The 15,933-nt window shown below is 34.9% G+C and overlaps 1 protein-coding gene across 7 annotated transcripts in view; it reads left to right on the forward strand.

Moving 5' to 3' along the window:
* The window catches only part of CACNA2D1 (calcium voltage-gated channel auxiliary subunit alpha2delta 1), a 478,329-nt gene that overhangs the window by 317,870 nt on the left and 144,526 nt on the right, over positions 1–15,933 (forward strand). The gene's annotated exons all lie outside the window — the stretch shown is intronic.

Genomic DNA, 15,933 nt, shown 5'->3' on the forward strand with positions numbered 1-15,933 from the left:
TGCACAAATACAAATATACGTAGATAAACTGTTAACGGAGAGAGTGGTACATTTTAGACTTGGCAGTTCTGTGTGTGTGTGTGTGTGTGTGCGCGCGCGCACGCACACACACACACCTTCCTTACTCTAGATTATAGGTAAAAAAATATCTGCCTCTCAATACATTGTGGGCTCAAGATAAAAAGAAATGTTGGAGAAAGACTAATGAAATAAAGAATCATGAAATGAAAGACTTCTTGAGAAGGCTTCCCTGAGAGAAGGGAAGGGCAATATGTTGCTTAGGAAGATACAGGGTGGGAAGCTTGTACCATGTATTATTAAGGGCAGAACTGAGAACGCTGGCTATGAATTCTGCTAAGGACAGTCTATATCTATGAAGACCACCCGTGACCCAGAAAGCAGGGTCTTTGTTCAGTCATAGCTCTGGTCTGCCATGTTCACCATTCTCTAAACAGTTTGTACTCTGCATTCTCACATAAGGAAGTAGTAAGAAGAAAGGATCATTTGAGATTTTTAAAATGTGTTTCTTGTGTTGCCCATAATTACAGAGGCTGTAAAGTGAATTGGGTATCCAGAGCTCCCTGGGTTCTGGCCGGATGGCCTGAGTTGAAAGTTAACGTTTGCAGTTTTTTTCCTTTATAAATCCTTGAAATTTCAGGACATTTTCTCACCTGTAAAATAGGGTATGATGACTAACCTAAAAGATGATTTGAAGATAAAGTAACTTCATACACTTGTTTTCATAATAGTGCCTGCCTAGTAGTAAGTGCGTTGTAAATATTTGTTGTTACTGTCTATTATAATTCAAGTTTAGTTAAGCAGAGGGAACTAAGTACAGGATTTAATAATAAAAATTATAATTTATATTTTGGATTTCCTGTGAGATTATTTAAGTGCATGTAAAGTTCTTTTTAAAACAGAAATTTCATCTTGATCAAATTAGTCATTCTGTTTTTCATTTTAAAGTGTGTATTATTCCTAGCAATTCTTTCAAGATATTGAATGTATGACTTCTCTATTGATAATCGAAACAGAATAGTTGGTATGGGTAGTTTCTGTTGTTGCATGAGAATGAAACATAATTAGACTTGTTTACAATCAGCACTATTAATTCCAAGTTCTCTTGAGAATTACCTGGGATTTAGGTTCATGTGGTTTTTTTTTTTTAACTTTGACCATTATGTACTTAATTTTTTTCTAGTTGTTTACTTGTTTTAAAGAAATATCTTGATATTTGCAATTGTATCTTATAGCTATTACAAGTGTTCAGACAATACTGTGTTTCTCATCTTTTAAAAATTATTTCATCTACCTTATTGTTTGTTGGGTAGGCCAACAAAATAATCTTACTGCTGTAAGATTATATCTTTGAATTCTTATTAGGAGAACACACTATCTGGATATAGAACTTTTGAGATATACTGTTTTTCTGTCCATTCTCTGTTGATACCATAGGTACTGTTTTTGTTTTTACCTGTGTTACTGTGTTGAAGAAACTTGAGGCCAACTTCTTCATTTTCAATTGGTTACAAAGCTTTCATGATTGTGTTCCTGTTTTGTTGCCTTATATTTAGGGATTGTCTTCCTTCCTCATGAAAATCAATACCAATAAGATAGTCAAAGTCAGTGTTTTTGTTTTTGTTTTTTTAATAATCTATGTAACACTTTGGGTAAAATATATATTAAATGAAAATCTTGCATGTGAAACAAATGAAAGCAAGAACTACTATGACTGAAACAAATATGACATGACTAGAACCCTGCCTATTTAATCCCTTCTGTTCTTGAAGGGGGAAGTCTTCTTTTTGTCCAGTTTCAGTAGTCAAGATAGATTCTCTGAACAAGTTCATAGATTGCAGCCATTCTCCAAGGAAAGAAAAATAACACGGTTAATGGTATTGAGGTTTTAATCTGCTTGCTTGTGGATCTGGCCACTTAGGGAAGTAGGATGAATGTTTTGGAGAGTTTTGCCTCAGGGCTGATTCTATCCCCTCCCCACCCCCCACACAATTTTGGTATGGTAGCAAGAGCCAGTGGTCTGTAGCATAACTTTGCAGTCCATGGACACCTTGGGCTGGGATAACCTGGGAAAGAGAAGGGCTTGACCATACTTACTGATCTGCATGGCACATGCCATGCCTCTATGTGGCCTGGAGCTTGCTTCCTGCTCTAGATGGGGGATGAGACACTATTTCAGGTCCAGGATGGCATAGACTCTGTGTACCCCGCTGAGCACTTAGTGGGTTTCTCAGCCCAGTTTCTGCCTCTTCATATATAGAAAATAATGAGGCTCTTCAAACTTCCTCCCACTTGCATTCCTATAAAGCAGTCCATCTTTTTTCCACTCTATAGAAAACTTCCTTGCAGTTCAGATAATCTAATAGGGATTATCAGGAAATCCTCAAATTGTTCATTAAATTCTCAAGGAAGGATATTGGTACTTTATACATTTTTTTTTAATGTTTTATTTTTGAGAAAGAGATAGAGACAGAGTGAGCAGGGGAGGGTCAGAGAGAGAGAGGGAGTCACAGAATCCAAAGACAGGCTCCACGCTCTCAGCTAGCTGTCAGCACAAAGTCCGACACAGGGCTTGAACCCATGAAGCATAAGATCATAACCTGAGCCAAAGTTGGACGCTTAACTGACTGAGCCACCCAGGCACCCCACTTTATGCATTTTTAAAACAGTTTTCCCCTATCTAAAAATCACATGCCATGGTGGCAAAGTTTAATGAAGCGTACACATTCAACGTAGAGAATGAAGGTCGCCAGCAATAGCACCTCTCATAGCCTATCATAAGTAACAGTTTGGGGCCATAGACCTACAGAATGACTTTAAATGCAGAAACGAATTGCCCAAATAGGATTTTCACTCAACTTAGAGACTCTTGTTAAAACTACTGGAAGGCTGAAGATGAGAGGAAAGCTTTCTCTTCAGGAAATTACCCAGAAAAATAAAAGTGACTTTGCTTAGTTTTTTAATGAGGTGATGTTTAAGAAATAAGTGAAAAAATAATTTATCATTTTTTTCATAGATAATTAGCACCTAATTCACCTGTCTAGAAAATAACCTTGTGCATGCATTTTTTGAACAACAAGGGTTAGAAGGGTTTAAGAAGGGGGACATTGAAGCAGTCTTTGATGAAAGGCCATATTATTAAGAATGGGATCAGACTTCCAGTAAAGTCTAATTCCAATCTTAATATTTTTAACGACTATGATAAATGAAATTCCTGATATTTTACTTTTAAGTTAATTTTAACTTTGTTACATTATTTGGGAGACCGAATTGTCCATTGGAGTTACTAAGATAATATCCTTTGCATGACAATCTTTATTTTCTTACTCTTTTCTTCAAACTTTTTTTTCAATTTAGTTGAAATCACATAGTTTAAGTCTATCAGTTCTGTGCTGGAACAGACATTAAAAATGATACAAAGAAAGATTAAGCATATTTTTAAAGGGTATTGTGACATAGTATACAGGTTTTTGTTTTTGTTTTAGTATCCTACAAAGAGTTTTTAATTATATTCATGTTTTCCTTTCCCATTTAGAATGAACTATTTGTACACATCTGCAGAAGATGATTTTAATTAGTCTCAGGGACTAAAAAGTGCTGATTGTGAAAATAAGATAAAATATTGAGACAGGTGTTTTCAGATATCAGAAGGCATACTTTAGAATACGTCATAATTTAAAAAAAAAACAAAAAGAAAAAAAAAGAACCTCTGTCTTGGATTATTTGGTCAGTCTCATTTATCTTAATATTGGCTTCTCCTCCTTTGCTGAAATCTAATCAGTAAGACGCTGACCTTGCCTGGCCTGTACTCTTTTAAAATTCATTTCCCATGTTATGAACTGTGTGAGTAAATGACACAGGAGTAAAATCAGAAATGTCAACAAGATCTTGAAAATTTAATAATTCCCGGGACTCTTGATGCAGTGCATCAGAACCTATCAGATTTACAGGATTGTTCTAGGTTTCTGAATTTAATAAACGTGAAAGCTTACTTTAATTGAAGACTTAGCTGAAGGAAACAGCCTCCTCTTTTCCTAAGACAGTTGTGTGCCTATATTCTCATAAGGAATCTTCTGTTCTAATTTCTCCAAGGCAATTACTTTTTAAAGTCCCAAGAATTGAAATGAGATTATCTTTGCTCATTGATAGATTTAAAGTTTTAGAGTAGTACATTTAATTAGAACCCTATCTGAAAGTGTTCATTTTTGAGAATTTCACTGGCGGATACTGAGATTTTTAGAGGGCATTCAAAGCATACTTAATTTTCAGATCTAATTTCTCTGCTGGGCTGTTAAGAACACAAACATGGAAACAAACATGGAAACTGGTAAGAGAAGTTTTGACTATTTAGACAATTTGGTTTTAATCACAAAACTTTATTAATTTTTCAAATCACTTTAGATTCAAGTATGGGGAATGTCTTCGTAGGATAGTGGATAGGGATTTATCCATAGAAATTTATATTTATTTATAAAATTATTATAGTTCTAAAAGAGTATACAGTAACAAGGGAACATAAAATCTCCCAAGACGCGTAACATTTTCGGGTACTAAATACTTTTGTCCTAACACTTACATTCTCATGTAAGCAAAGAAATTACTTCCATTTTAGAAATGGAAAAGTAAACTTTTATCACAAAGGAGTATCCATTTTGATAAAAGAAGACAAATTTTTCAGGAATTGTATTGCCTTTCAAAATCTCCTATGCTTTACTAACTATACTTCCTATAAACTGAACTACTTATAAATATGAATACTAGCATTGTAATTTTTTTTTAAGTTTACTTACTTATTCTGAGAGTAAGAGAGAGAGAGTGTGAGAATGGCAGAAGGGCATAGAGAGAGAATCTCAGGCAGTTCCCCATGATCAGTGCAGAGCCAGATGTAGGGCTTGAACTCACTAATTGAGATGATGACCTGAGCCGAAGTCAGATGCTTGACCGACTGAGCCACTCAGGCACCCCAGTGCTTGGTGATTTTGATGATTATTCACATTTAGTAATTCTAATCATTTTATATTAATACAAAGAATAGTTTGGGGATGCCTTGGTGGCTCAGTCGGTTAAGCATTCAATTTCAGCTCAGATCATGATCTCAAGGTTCATGACTTTGAGCCCTGCATTGGGCTCTGTACAGATAGATAGTTCAGAGCTTGGAGCCTGCTTCAGGTTCTATGTCTCCAGCTCCCTCAGCCCCTCTCCTATTCATGTGAATTCTCTCTCTCTCTCTCTCAAAATAAATATAAAAAAATTAATAATCTGAACCGTCAAATACTAGAATTCTAAACACTATGTATAATCATGGGACAGCGTGAAATACGCATTCATTTCACTGAGTTCCATTTGGGTTGCATGGACAAGAATATAGAGACTATAAGAAGTGGATCCACATCTTATCTCTACCATTGGATTACTTAAATTACAATTAAATCACCCAAATTCTTCATCTCAAAAGATAATAGACCTCATTTGGTTATGGTGAGAATTAAATGTGGTAAATAATATTAGGAGTCTGTCAAATAGAAAATGCTTCTATATTCCTATTTTTAATATCCCAAAAGGTATTAAGCTGAATGCAAAGGAACCTTATTTTTTAGGAATTCAAATTATTAACATACGTTACTCTAAACCATATCATATTTAAGTTTTTATGACTAACAGTCAAATAATTTTAAGGTAATATTTTAACTGATAGATTCACTAATTACATATCATGGATCAAAACAAACTTCCAAATAATCTAAATTTTGTAGGATGGTAACTCAGTTTTGTTAAAATTGCTGATTAGTCTCCCATGACCTGACTGAGCATCCATCATGATTGTCTCCACCAAGATGAGATTCCTCAGGGTACTCCTAGTCTCCGGTGAGTAAGGACTGTGGAGAAATTACTATCATTTCTCATCCCTTGGTAATTTTTTTCTGAGTTACTGTTTTCAGAGGTGGTATTTATCACAAATGTAAATTTGTGTAGAGATGAAATAATACAGAATGTTTTTAGCAGTAACACATGGTTTATTTTGTGTTTTGCTTTAGCTAGATAATTTATGGATATATATATAATAGTTCATGCATATATTAATATAAAACATACTTATCCAGCAATTCTGGAGGGTGCATCCTTCCATACTCCAGAGCTACATGATGAGAGACTGAAAAAGTAAATGTTTTTAAAGAGCAGTCAGTAAAATGTTACCATGGTCATAATATTAATAAGTAGCTTCTGTTCTTTCTTCTAAAAAGTTATTTCAGTTATAAAGCCTTGATTCTCAGTCGTGGAACCAGAAATCTGATAAAGATTTCCCTAAAAAGTACAGTTGATTTTGTAACAAAGAAATTCTCCATTGTNNAAAAAAAATACAAAAAAAAAAAAAAAAAAAAAAAAAAAGACTTTTTGAGAACAAGCCTGAAATACAAAATGTAGATTTCAGGCTAGGGTAATTTGATCATATTTAATAAGTGTGGCATAAGGAGAAATAATTCCTTTCAGGTAGAGTTTGTACCCTCTTGCCTTTTTCTCAGGATGTTTCTGAAATACATGTCTTTCATAGATAGCAATATAGTACTCAATTTGCTGATGGGAAAATAGACCACAGGTAAACCCAAAGGCCAAGGATATCGTATTGTGATCTTACAGATACTGGTCCTATAATTCTTTTAAGATTGTGGAGTAACAAACTAGTTAGTAATAATAGTTACAGATTTTTAAAATTGCTATGGACTGAATTGTGTTACCCTAAAATTCATACGTTGAAATCCTAACTCCCAACATGAATGTATATGAGATAGGGGCTGGTAGGAGGTAATGAAGGTAAAATGAACTTCAGAGTGTGGGGCCCTAATCTTGGAGGATTGGTAGCCTTAGAAGAAGTTCTTACATGCACATGCAGGGAAGAGCTCATGTGAGGACCTAAGGAGAAAATGGCTGTCTACAGGCCTGGAAACAATACTATCACAAGAAATCAAGAAGCCTATCACCTTGATCTTGGATTTCCGAGCCTTCCCAACTGTGAGACCATAAATTTCTCATTTAAGCCACCCAGCGGATGGTATTTTGTTATGGCAGTCAGGGCTGACCCGAACACAGATTTATTTGCCAAGAAAAAAATGCGATTGTCTGAAACTCAGCATTTAAAATAAATAAGCTACTCAGAGTTTAAAAGAATTCAAAACAAGCTCTGAAAAAGTTAAGTTGGATATGTCACACTTTGTACTGAAATGTAATGGTTTAGAAATATTTGGCTGCTATATTTGGATTTACAGGGCCCCGTTTTTTATTTTAATTCGGAATCGTGATTTCTGTACTTCCCCTTGAAGCACTTATGTTCTAGAAACCAATTAATGTTCACCAAACTCCATAGAAAAATAGGCTTGATTGAAAAGACAATGAATTTGCAATTCTAAGCATCTATAGCAACAATTAGATTGATCATGGAGAATTCCTTAAGTTATTTAGTGGATATGCAGGCTTTGTAGATACAGAGTTTGAAATTTATAGTTACTGAAGTGTGGTTTCGTTTGGTTTTGTTTGGTCACATTTAAAAGGAGACAGAAGAATATTGTAACAACCTCATTGTCTAGTCTTTTGATCATGAACCCCATGGTCCTGACAAATTGCTTTGTTTTTGTTTTTATCAGTCTGTGCAGATAATATCTGTGCACACTACAATTTGATTAAATTACAAATACTCGGTTCCTGGTTCAATTTGCAAAGCAGCCCAGCCCCTTTATTGAAACTTGAGGAATATTTTAACCCATAATGATATTTGCAATTATAAAAATCCCTATATCTCATTAAAAATAAAGTTGTAAATTAGCTCTTGACATAGCTTCCCTTACAAGGTTCACTCACCTCTTTAATGTAAATCTATATAATGGGGGTGAATTGTGTCCATATCACCTACCATGTTACTGACAACTACTCATTATTTCCAGCAGAATATTTCTGGCATGTTCTAAATGAAATTTAGGTAGGTTTAGCCACTGGTTTCCATTTTATAGGACTACGTAACATTAATGTCTCACAAGTATGTTTCATTTAATTCACTTAATCTCTTTATTCAGAAAATTTTATACGAGCAAAAAGTGGGCATAATACTTTAGATAAAATTTATAACTCACTTGATAGGAGTAATTTTGTTCTACAAGTATGGCATGTAGTTTGTTGTAAAAATCTAGCTTTGTTTGATAGCCTTCTGCACTTTTTCAGTGAATGACTATGGATAATGGTGAGTTTCCTAGTGACTTTATACTAACAAAGTGGTCTTGGTCATTTTAAGTCATAAACAGGTTTAAAACTTCCAATTCATAAATTAAAATGTATATTCCCATGTAATAGTCAAAATTACGAATTTGACTTAGCATTTACCAACTCTTCTCCCCTACACCGGATGACCGCTAATGAAAACCTACCCTAGCTAGAAAAGGGGCTGAGAGGGTGGGACATTTTATAGCAGCTCTCTGAATTTTCCACTAGGTAGAAGTAAGGAAGGGAATTTGGGGGAGAGATTTTATGGGTTATTGAGACATTTCTTCCTGGCTTCCTTTGACTCTGTAGACAAACCTCTTTGTACAATGAGAAAACTCACTTCCATATTTCTGGGAGGCATTTTAGATTTGCCTCTCCAGAATTGCCTAGGATATTAAAGAATAATAACATCCTACGTGTTTCATGCCAGTATTAGCCGATGCTGCCAAGTCAGCCAAAATTTGGCCATACAGTGTTGGATAGCTCAGAATGTTTTAGTGTATGTCTCTTGTATTGTAGTTCTTTACAAAATTTTTCTCCTGTTGGTGCATGTTATTTAGTCAAATGGAAATCTCGTGATTCTTAGAGAATATTTTTCATGTAGCTTCTAAGTTCTCTCTGAGTACTTAGAAAATTGCTTAAAACTTTTTTGTCATAAACGTGGTTAATTTTGATACTAATGTATCTCATCCAATAAGTCCGACACCCATGTTTAGATGACATAAATCCCAGCACTCAGTCTAGCGTGCATGTAACTCACTAAGGAATATCCTAGATCTTCCCATAACTTAATTTCAGAGCTGGTGTTTATTTCTGTGTCTTTTTTTAAGGGAGAGATACTATACAACACGTTTATTAAATGGCCTTACTGGCTATTTGTTTTTCATATTTTATTGTGAGATGTGTTAAAAGAAAATAATGTGAATTTTGTGTTTATTAATGAACAAGAATATCCAGGAGTTCGTAAAATGTCCAATTATTGCTCCCCTTCTGCTTCTGTATAATGGGAACCACAAATAAAAATTCACTGTCCCTTTGTTTCTAAAAAGAAATTTGCAAAGCAACACAGAGGGATGGCATGAAAAGATGTGGATACAATTCAGTTCCTCTGTAAATTTGATAGCTGGAAATCAGAAATACTTGGCTAGTGTTTTATGATGGGTATAACCAGTGACAAGCCATTCAAAGGTTGAAGAAGAGAGATAATGAAATCTTAAATTAGAATAACTTTCCAAACAGACTGACAGTCCTGTTCACAGCAAATTAAAAAGGGATTGACAATCGAAGAGAAAATTGAGGTCTGGAATTTGAGATGAGAATATTTTAATCATCTGGCATTTGGCTTCATGTATAAAATCTTAGCAGATTTCTCCCGAGAGATAAAAAGGCATTTAAAAGATCTTTCTAAAATCCTATTAAAAAAGAAAGATTTTCAATGGATTAAAGATTCCAAGACTATTTTGTCTCAAGATACAAAGATGATATTTTACAAGTTAAGGGGCTGTGAGCTACACAAGTATTGCGATTGGATTTAGTCAATACTTACTGTCAGTCAAGCAAACCAAGTTATAAACAATTTTAATTTAATGAAGAATACATGAAACTTCTAGAAAAATATTGCTTAAAGTATATAGCATTATAAAGATAGTACCAAAGGTCTTGCTATTTGGTTCATTCCTGTGTAAAGGTTGTTTTTGTTTTGTTTCTTGTGAATGGTATTAACTGGAAACGGAGAAGTTCAGTATTAGTTCCCATGGACACTCGAGGCTCTTTGCCTCATATTCTCCCAGTCTGGAACACAACAGAAGAAATGTTCCATTACTACCCTTTCAGTCTATGAAGACCAGTTGCTTCTCTGTGTTCTTATTAATAATTGGCCCTTATATTGTTTGGAAATGATCAGCAATGATTAGGTTAGTTGGGTTATAGAACATAAGACCCCTCCCACCCCCAAGGTGAGTTACACCAATAGTGGAAGGCTTTATTTTTGAAAGATACTAACCCTGTATCTTTAATACTTGAAACGACTTCTCTATTTAATTTTGATCTTTCGTAAATCAGAGGACATTCTTGACTCACAGAAGGACATCCTCATTCCAGAATCATCTAATTTTTTGACCTTCTTTCCTTACCCACTCCACCCCAAAGCAAAGAAACAAATGACAAGAAAAACTAGTATTTAAGTCATTTTTCAGTACATGTATGCCACCTTTTCCCATTTCTAAAAGAAAGGTTAATGAAAGAAATCTTTTATCCCCTGAGGTTTTGTCATTTATTATTTGAAGTTTTTGTATTCTAAAATTTATTTTTTTTAATGTTTTTATTTATTTCTAGGAGAGAGAGAGAGACAGCGTGAGCAGGGAGGGTCAGAGAGAGAGAGGGGGAGTCACAGACTGAAACAGGCTCCAGGCTCTGAGCTGGCAGTCAGCACAGAGCCCGACACGGGGCTCGAACCCACGAACCGTGAGATCATGACCTAAGCGAAAGTCGGACGCTTAACCAACTAAGCCACCCAGGCGCCCCATGTATTCTAAAATTTAAATAACATCTTTTTTTCATATAAAAGTGTTTTCTCCTTTCTTTCTAAATGTTAAGAACTTTTGTGCAATAATTTTGCTTATGTATTAATTTTTTCTGGTAGTTTGATCTTAAAATTCCTTTTTGTAATTAGCTTTAATTCCAGTTTGCTAGTCTAGGGAATAAAAAAAAAAAATTACCAGATTAAAAAACAGCCAAATTTTTCATCACACTTATTTCTAAAGGATTTATAACTGTTTGAAAAATAATTCCTGAATGGGCCAAAATGTTTGTCATCGATTTAAAATATATTTCAAGAAAAGGATCTTTAAAAATGTTTGAGAAATAGAAGCTTTTGTCAAGTATCCAATTGGTAAGATTGAATGCTAGCCATCTATAATTTTAAAAGACCATGCAAATATTAAGTATATAATCATTTTAATGCAAAATGCTATTTATTTCAGTTCTAGTGAAGTCACTCCTCACACTTACTTCTATTTTACTTCTATTAAAGTCTGTTTTTTAAACCAAGTCCTACTGTTAAAATCTTTTAAGAGGCTAAATTTTTTTGTCTAATATGATTCTCATGAAAATTGGAAAGAGATCCTACAGTGGTGGAGTACGGAGCCTTTGATAGAGACAGAAAGTGATAAAAATAAAAAATTAAGGGGTAGGAAATGTTTAATATGAAGAAAGGAAAAGGATGATACTCCAGTGAATATTCAAATAAAAATAAACTGTCTTTTAGCAAAACTATAATAAAGTTGGGATTAGTGAGACTATTATAGTACAAACCATAGTACTTCCCTCAAAGGACTGTTAAGAGAACTAAAAGAAAACACATAAAATACGTAGAACGTTGTTAAATGATTATTAAAACAATCTATCCTGGGGCTCCTGGGTGACTCAGTAGCTGAGGTTTCTGACTCCTGTTTTCCCACTCAGGTCATGATCTCACAGTTGATTAGATCACATAAGGGATCTGACAGCGTGGCACCTGCTTGGGATTCTCTCCACCAGCTCTCTGTCCCTCCTCTACTCATGCACAGGGTGTCGCTCTCGCTCTCTCTCAAAATAAGTAAACTTAAAAAAAAATCTATATTCGCAGCCCTCATTTTCCTAAGAAAACTTAGGTATAAGTTATTTAATATTAATAACTTAATAAGTTAAGGTTAAATTATTATAACCTTAGTCTAATAAGATATTGTCATCAATAAAACTTTTTTATACACATCGTCTTTTTCAATCATATTTTTGGGTTAAAAGAAATCAGTGTTTTAATAGTCAACAAGATAAGCAATTATAGAATTTATTCTAATATCAGTGAGCTAAGAATTATATTGATTAGTTTCTTTTTATAGCTCTTCAGTCAAGGTTTTTACAGTATTGTGAATAGCTTGTGAACATGAACTTCAACAAATTTCGAGATAGATTTTAATATTATAATGAATAGATTGTGAGTGTGAAACTTTGAAACTATATTTACTTGGAAGAATATTGGTTTTTTTTTCTTTTTTATTGTTTTTCAGGAATAAAATTTAGCGATTTATCACTTTATATATAACACCTAGTGTTCATCCCAACCAGTGTCCTCCTTAATGCCCCTCCCCCTTTCAACACTTCCCTCAACTGACACCCCACCAACTATCCTGTTTTTTTTTTTTCTGTATTTACGAGTCTCATGATTTGCCTCCCTCTCTGTGGAGAACATTGTTTTTAATTTGCAGTCTTCTTTTATGTACTAAATGATACATTCCAGAGTTCATCAGGTTTCAGTCTTTGAAGCTCAGTTGAGTTTACTAAACATACAATGATAAACAAAACATTTTGCTACCATAAAGCCAATTCCGATGGAATGAGGAGAATTAACAATACATATCTGGGGATTGAGGTGTGTTGTACTCATAAGGCATTAAATAAAATGTTTCTACCTTTCTCACTAACATTTATTTCTTGTCTTTTTGATACTTGACATTCTGACTAGTGTGAGGAGATATTTTATTGTGTTTATGATTTGTATTTCCCTGATGAGTAGTGATGTTGAACATCTTTTCATAGCTCTGTTGGCCGTCTGCATATCTTGTTTGGAAAAATGTTTATTTAGGTCCTCTGCATTTTAATTGGATTGTTTCTTTGTTTTCTCACCATTTATTTATCTATCTATCTATCTATTTTTATGTTATTGAGTGGATGAGTTCTTTAAGTGTTTAGATATTGTCCCTTTTCAAATATATGATTTTCAAATAACTTCTTGGCTTCAGTTGATAGATGATTTCCATCACTGTTCAGAAGCTCTTTAGTTTGATGCAGTCCTGTCTGTTTTTGCTTTTGTTCCTCTTGCCTTTGGAGTCAGATCCAAAAAATTGTTGCCAAGACTAGGATCAGGCGGTTCACTGCCTATGTTTCCTTTTACAACTTTTATAAATTCGAATTTTACATTCAGGTCTTCAATTTATATTTAGAGTTAATTTTTGTGTATAGTGTAAGATACTGGTTCAATTTTATCCTTTTTCCATATAGCTATCTCGTATTTCCAACAGTATTTGCTGAAGAGACTCTAATTCTTCCCCGCTGTAAAATGTTACCTCCTTTATCATAAATTAATTGACCATATATGCTTGACTTTATTTCTGGGCTGTCTCTTCTGTTCCATTAATGTATGTGTATGTTTTTATCCACAACCTTTTGACTATAAACACAAATTATTGGCAATGTCACGTTTAGGAAAAGCAGATAAAAGGGGAAGAAAATGGGAGATTGATACTTTAATAGAATAAATAAAATAATTTCAGTTGAAGCAAAGAAATGAAAAGGCTTTGTTTCAGATTGATTTGGAAGGCCAGAGAAACTGACAAATAATATAAAAGATTCTGGCTTCCATCAGTTTGATACAGAACACAAAGTGACAAGAAAGTACAGGCTTCTTTTAAAAACATGAGTAAGATTATCATAGTAAATACATTTGGGGAAGAATGATAAAATACATTTCAGGAAGCCATCAATGTCTATATCAGAATGGTAACTGTATGTTTAACATCAAACAGAGTTTATTACTTCTTAACATGTGCCTAATTTTAGGTCTTAGGAAGTAGAAGATTTAAAAAGCATTGACCTGTTTGTTACTCTTGATAGGACATTTTACCGAAAAGTTGATTGAAGTTTCCTTTTTCGGAACAAAAATGTGATATGTTTCTAAGTAATTAAGTCTCGCCACTCTTGCCTTCTGGTGAATAAGGGTGGTTGGCATTCGTGCATTCAGAGCTGATGCAGATTTACATCATTTCTGTAAGTCAAAGGTTGCAAGTGAATTGCGGAAGAGAGCCACACAGCAATGGTGAGAAGAGCATGTTGGGCAATTTGAAGTGTCTTTATAATACAAATACGACTCCTGTGGTAGACCTTTATGGTCTTCGAAGCCCATGTAATCATCGAGCCTCAGTCTCCTGAGGCTCAGTAAGTATAAAGGCACAATAGATTACCTCATCATTCTGAGGGAGGCAGAAGGGAAATTGCTTCTTCTCCAAGTGCATAGCGAGCATTAGTTAAAGTGTTGTACATTCAAGAGGTGCAGGCATTGTGTCCCTGGGTACTTGATTTAAGTCAATAACTATTTTTAAAAGCAACATTTAAAAAAATGACATAAGAAGATAATGGGTTTTTATTGGTTTCAGTATCTTTACATTATTTCTTGATGGACTGTGAGGCATTCATTGATACACAGAGTTTGTATTTGGTGCATTTATTTTAATGCAGATGTGAAAATCATACTTGAAAGGCACATTTTGCTTCTCTGTTAAATGGAAACATGAGAGAGCATTCTGCCCACTGATTACTTTAATGGAGAAAGATGTTCATGTTTATGAGGGTTAGGTCCACATTGTTTCCTTTTGGCAGTCTCTCTTTGCTAAGTAAAGCTTTTTTATACTTACGGACCTATAAGAGCTTATTGGTGTCAATAACTAACTTCATTCAAACTGATGGTTCCACTGAAATAGTGACTCCCCAATCTGATCCTTTCAAGCAGATTTCATAGCTAAGCTACAGATTGATTTCTTTAATTGCCCCTTGAATAACCCTTTTTAATGGTTAACTGACAGGCACCCCCCATTATGCTTAAAATTGAATGCATCATGCTTGTCCCCAAATATCACCCCTGCTTTAATATCCATATCTTTGTTAATAGTGTTATCTGGGGCCAAGACAGAAAACCAGGACTCTTTTGTACCATTTTCTCATCATGTCACACTCATCTGCAGATTATTTCTCCTATTCATCTTTTAAATCTCCTTCCAATTCTCCAGGTCCACAACTTTTTGTTTGTTTGTTTTTTAGACCATTATTATTCCTCACTGGCCTGATGATACTAGTATTCTATCTTGTCTACCCCCTTTACATCTGTCTTCCAATGTATACGCTTATTCATAATAGCTTGTGAGTGAAATCTTAAGTTCAAGTATGTTTATTTTGTGCTTCATCTTACAGGTCTCTATAATTCTCAGAATAAATGTATTTTGCTGTTAGTATTCTGATCACCTAGGCAGTGTGTCCCTAATCCTATTCCTGCCACCATTAACCCACATCCCCCATTCATTCAACCATTTTGAATAACATCCAAGTCCCTGATTGCCTTCTTAAAAACAAAACAGGGGCACCTGGGTGGCTCAGTGGGCTAAGCATCCGACTTTGGCTCAGGTCATGATCTCACGGTTCGTGGGTTCGAGCCCCGCGTCGGGCTCTGTGCTGACTGCCAGCTCAGAGCCTGGAGCCTGCTTCAGATTCTGTGTCTCCCTCTCTCTCTGACCTTCTCCTGTTCATGCAGTTTCTCTCTCTCTCTCTCTCTCTCACAAATAAATATTAAAAAAAAATTTAATGCAAAACAAAACTTCTTTGTCCTTCACAGGATTTTTGCTGAATCAGCCACCCAGCCTTCCTACCACCTCTCCACTCCTGTTAATACCTTCTGTGCCACCCCGGGTGCCTGGGTGGCCCAGTCAGATCCGACTTCAGCTCTGGTCCTGATCACGGGGTTCACGGGCCAGAGCTCTGTGTTGGGTTTTGTGTTGACACCTCAGAGCCCGGAGCCTACTTTGGATTCTCTCTCTGCCCTTGCCCCACTTGTGCTCTGTCTCTCAAAAAAAAAAAAAAAATAAA

The sequence above is a fragment of the Crocuta crocuta genome, unplaced genomic scaffold (genome assembly GCF_008692635.1).
Source record: "Crocuta crocuta isolate KB4526 unplaced genomic scaffold, BGI_CrCroc_1.0 scaffold417, whole genome shotgun sequence".
NCBI classification, from domain to species: Eukaryota; Metazoa; Chordata; class Mammalia; order Carnivora; family Hyaenidae; genus Crocuta; species Crocuta crocuta.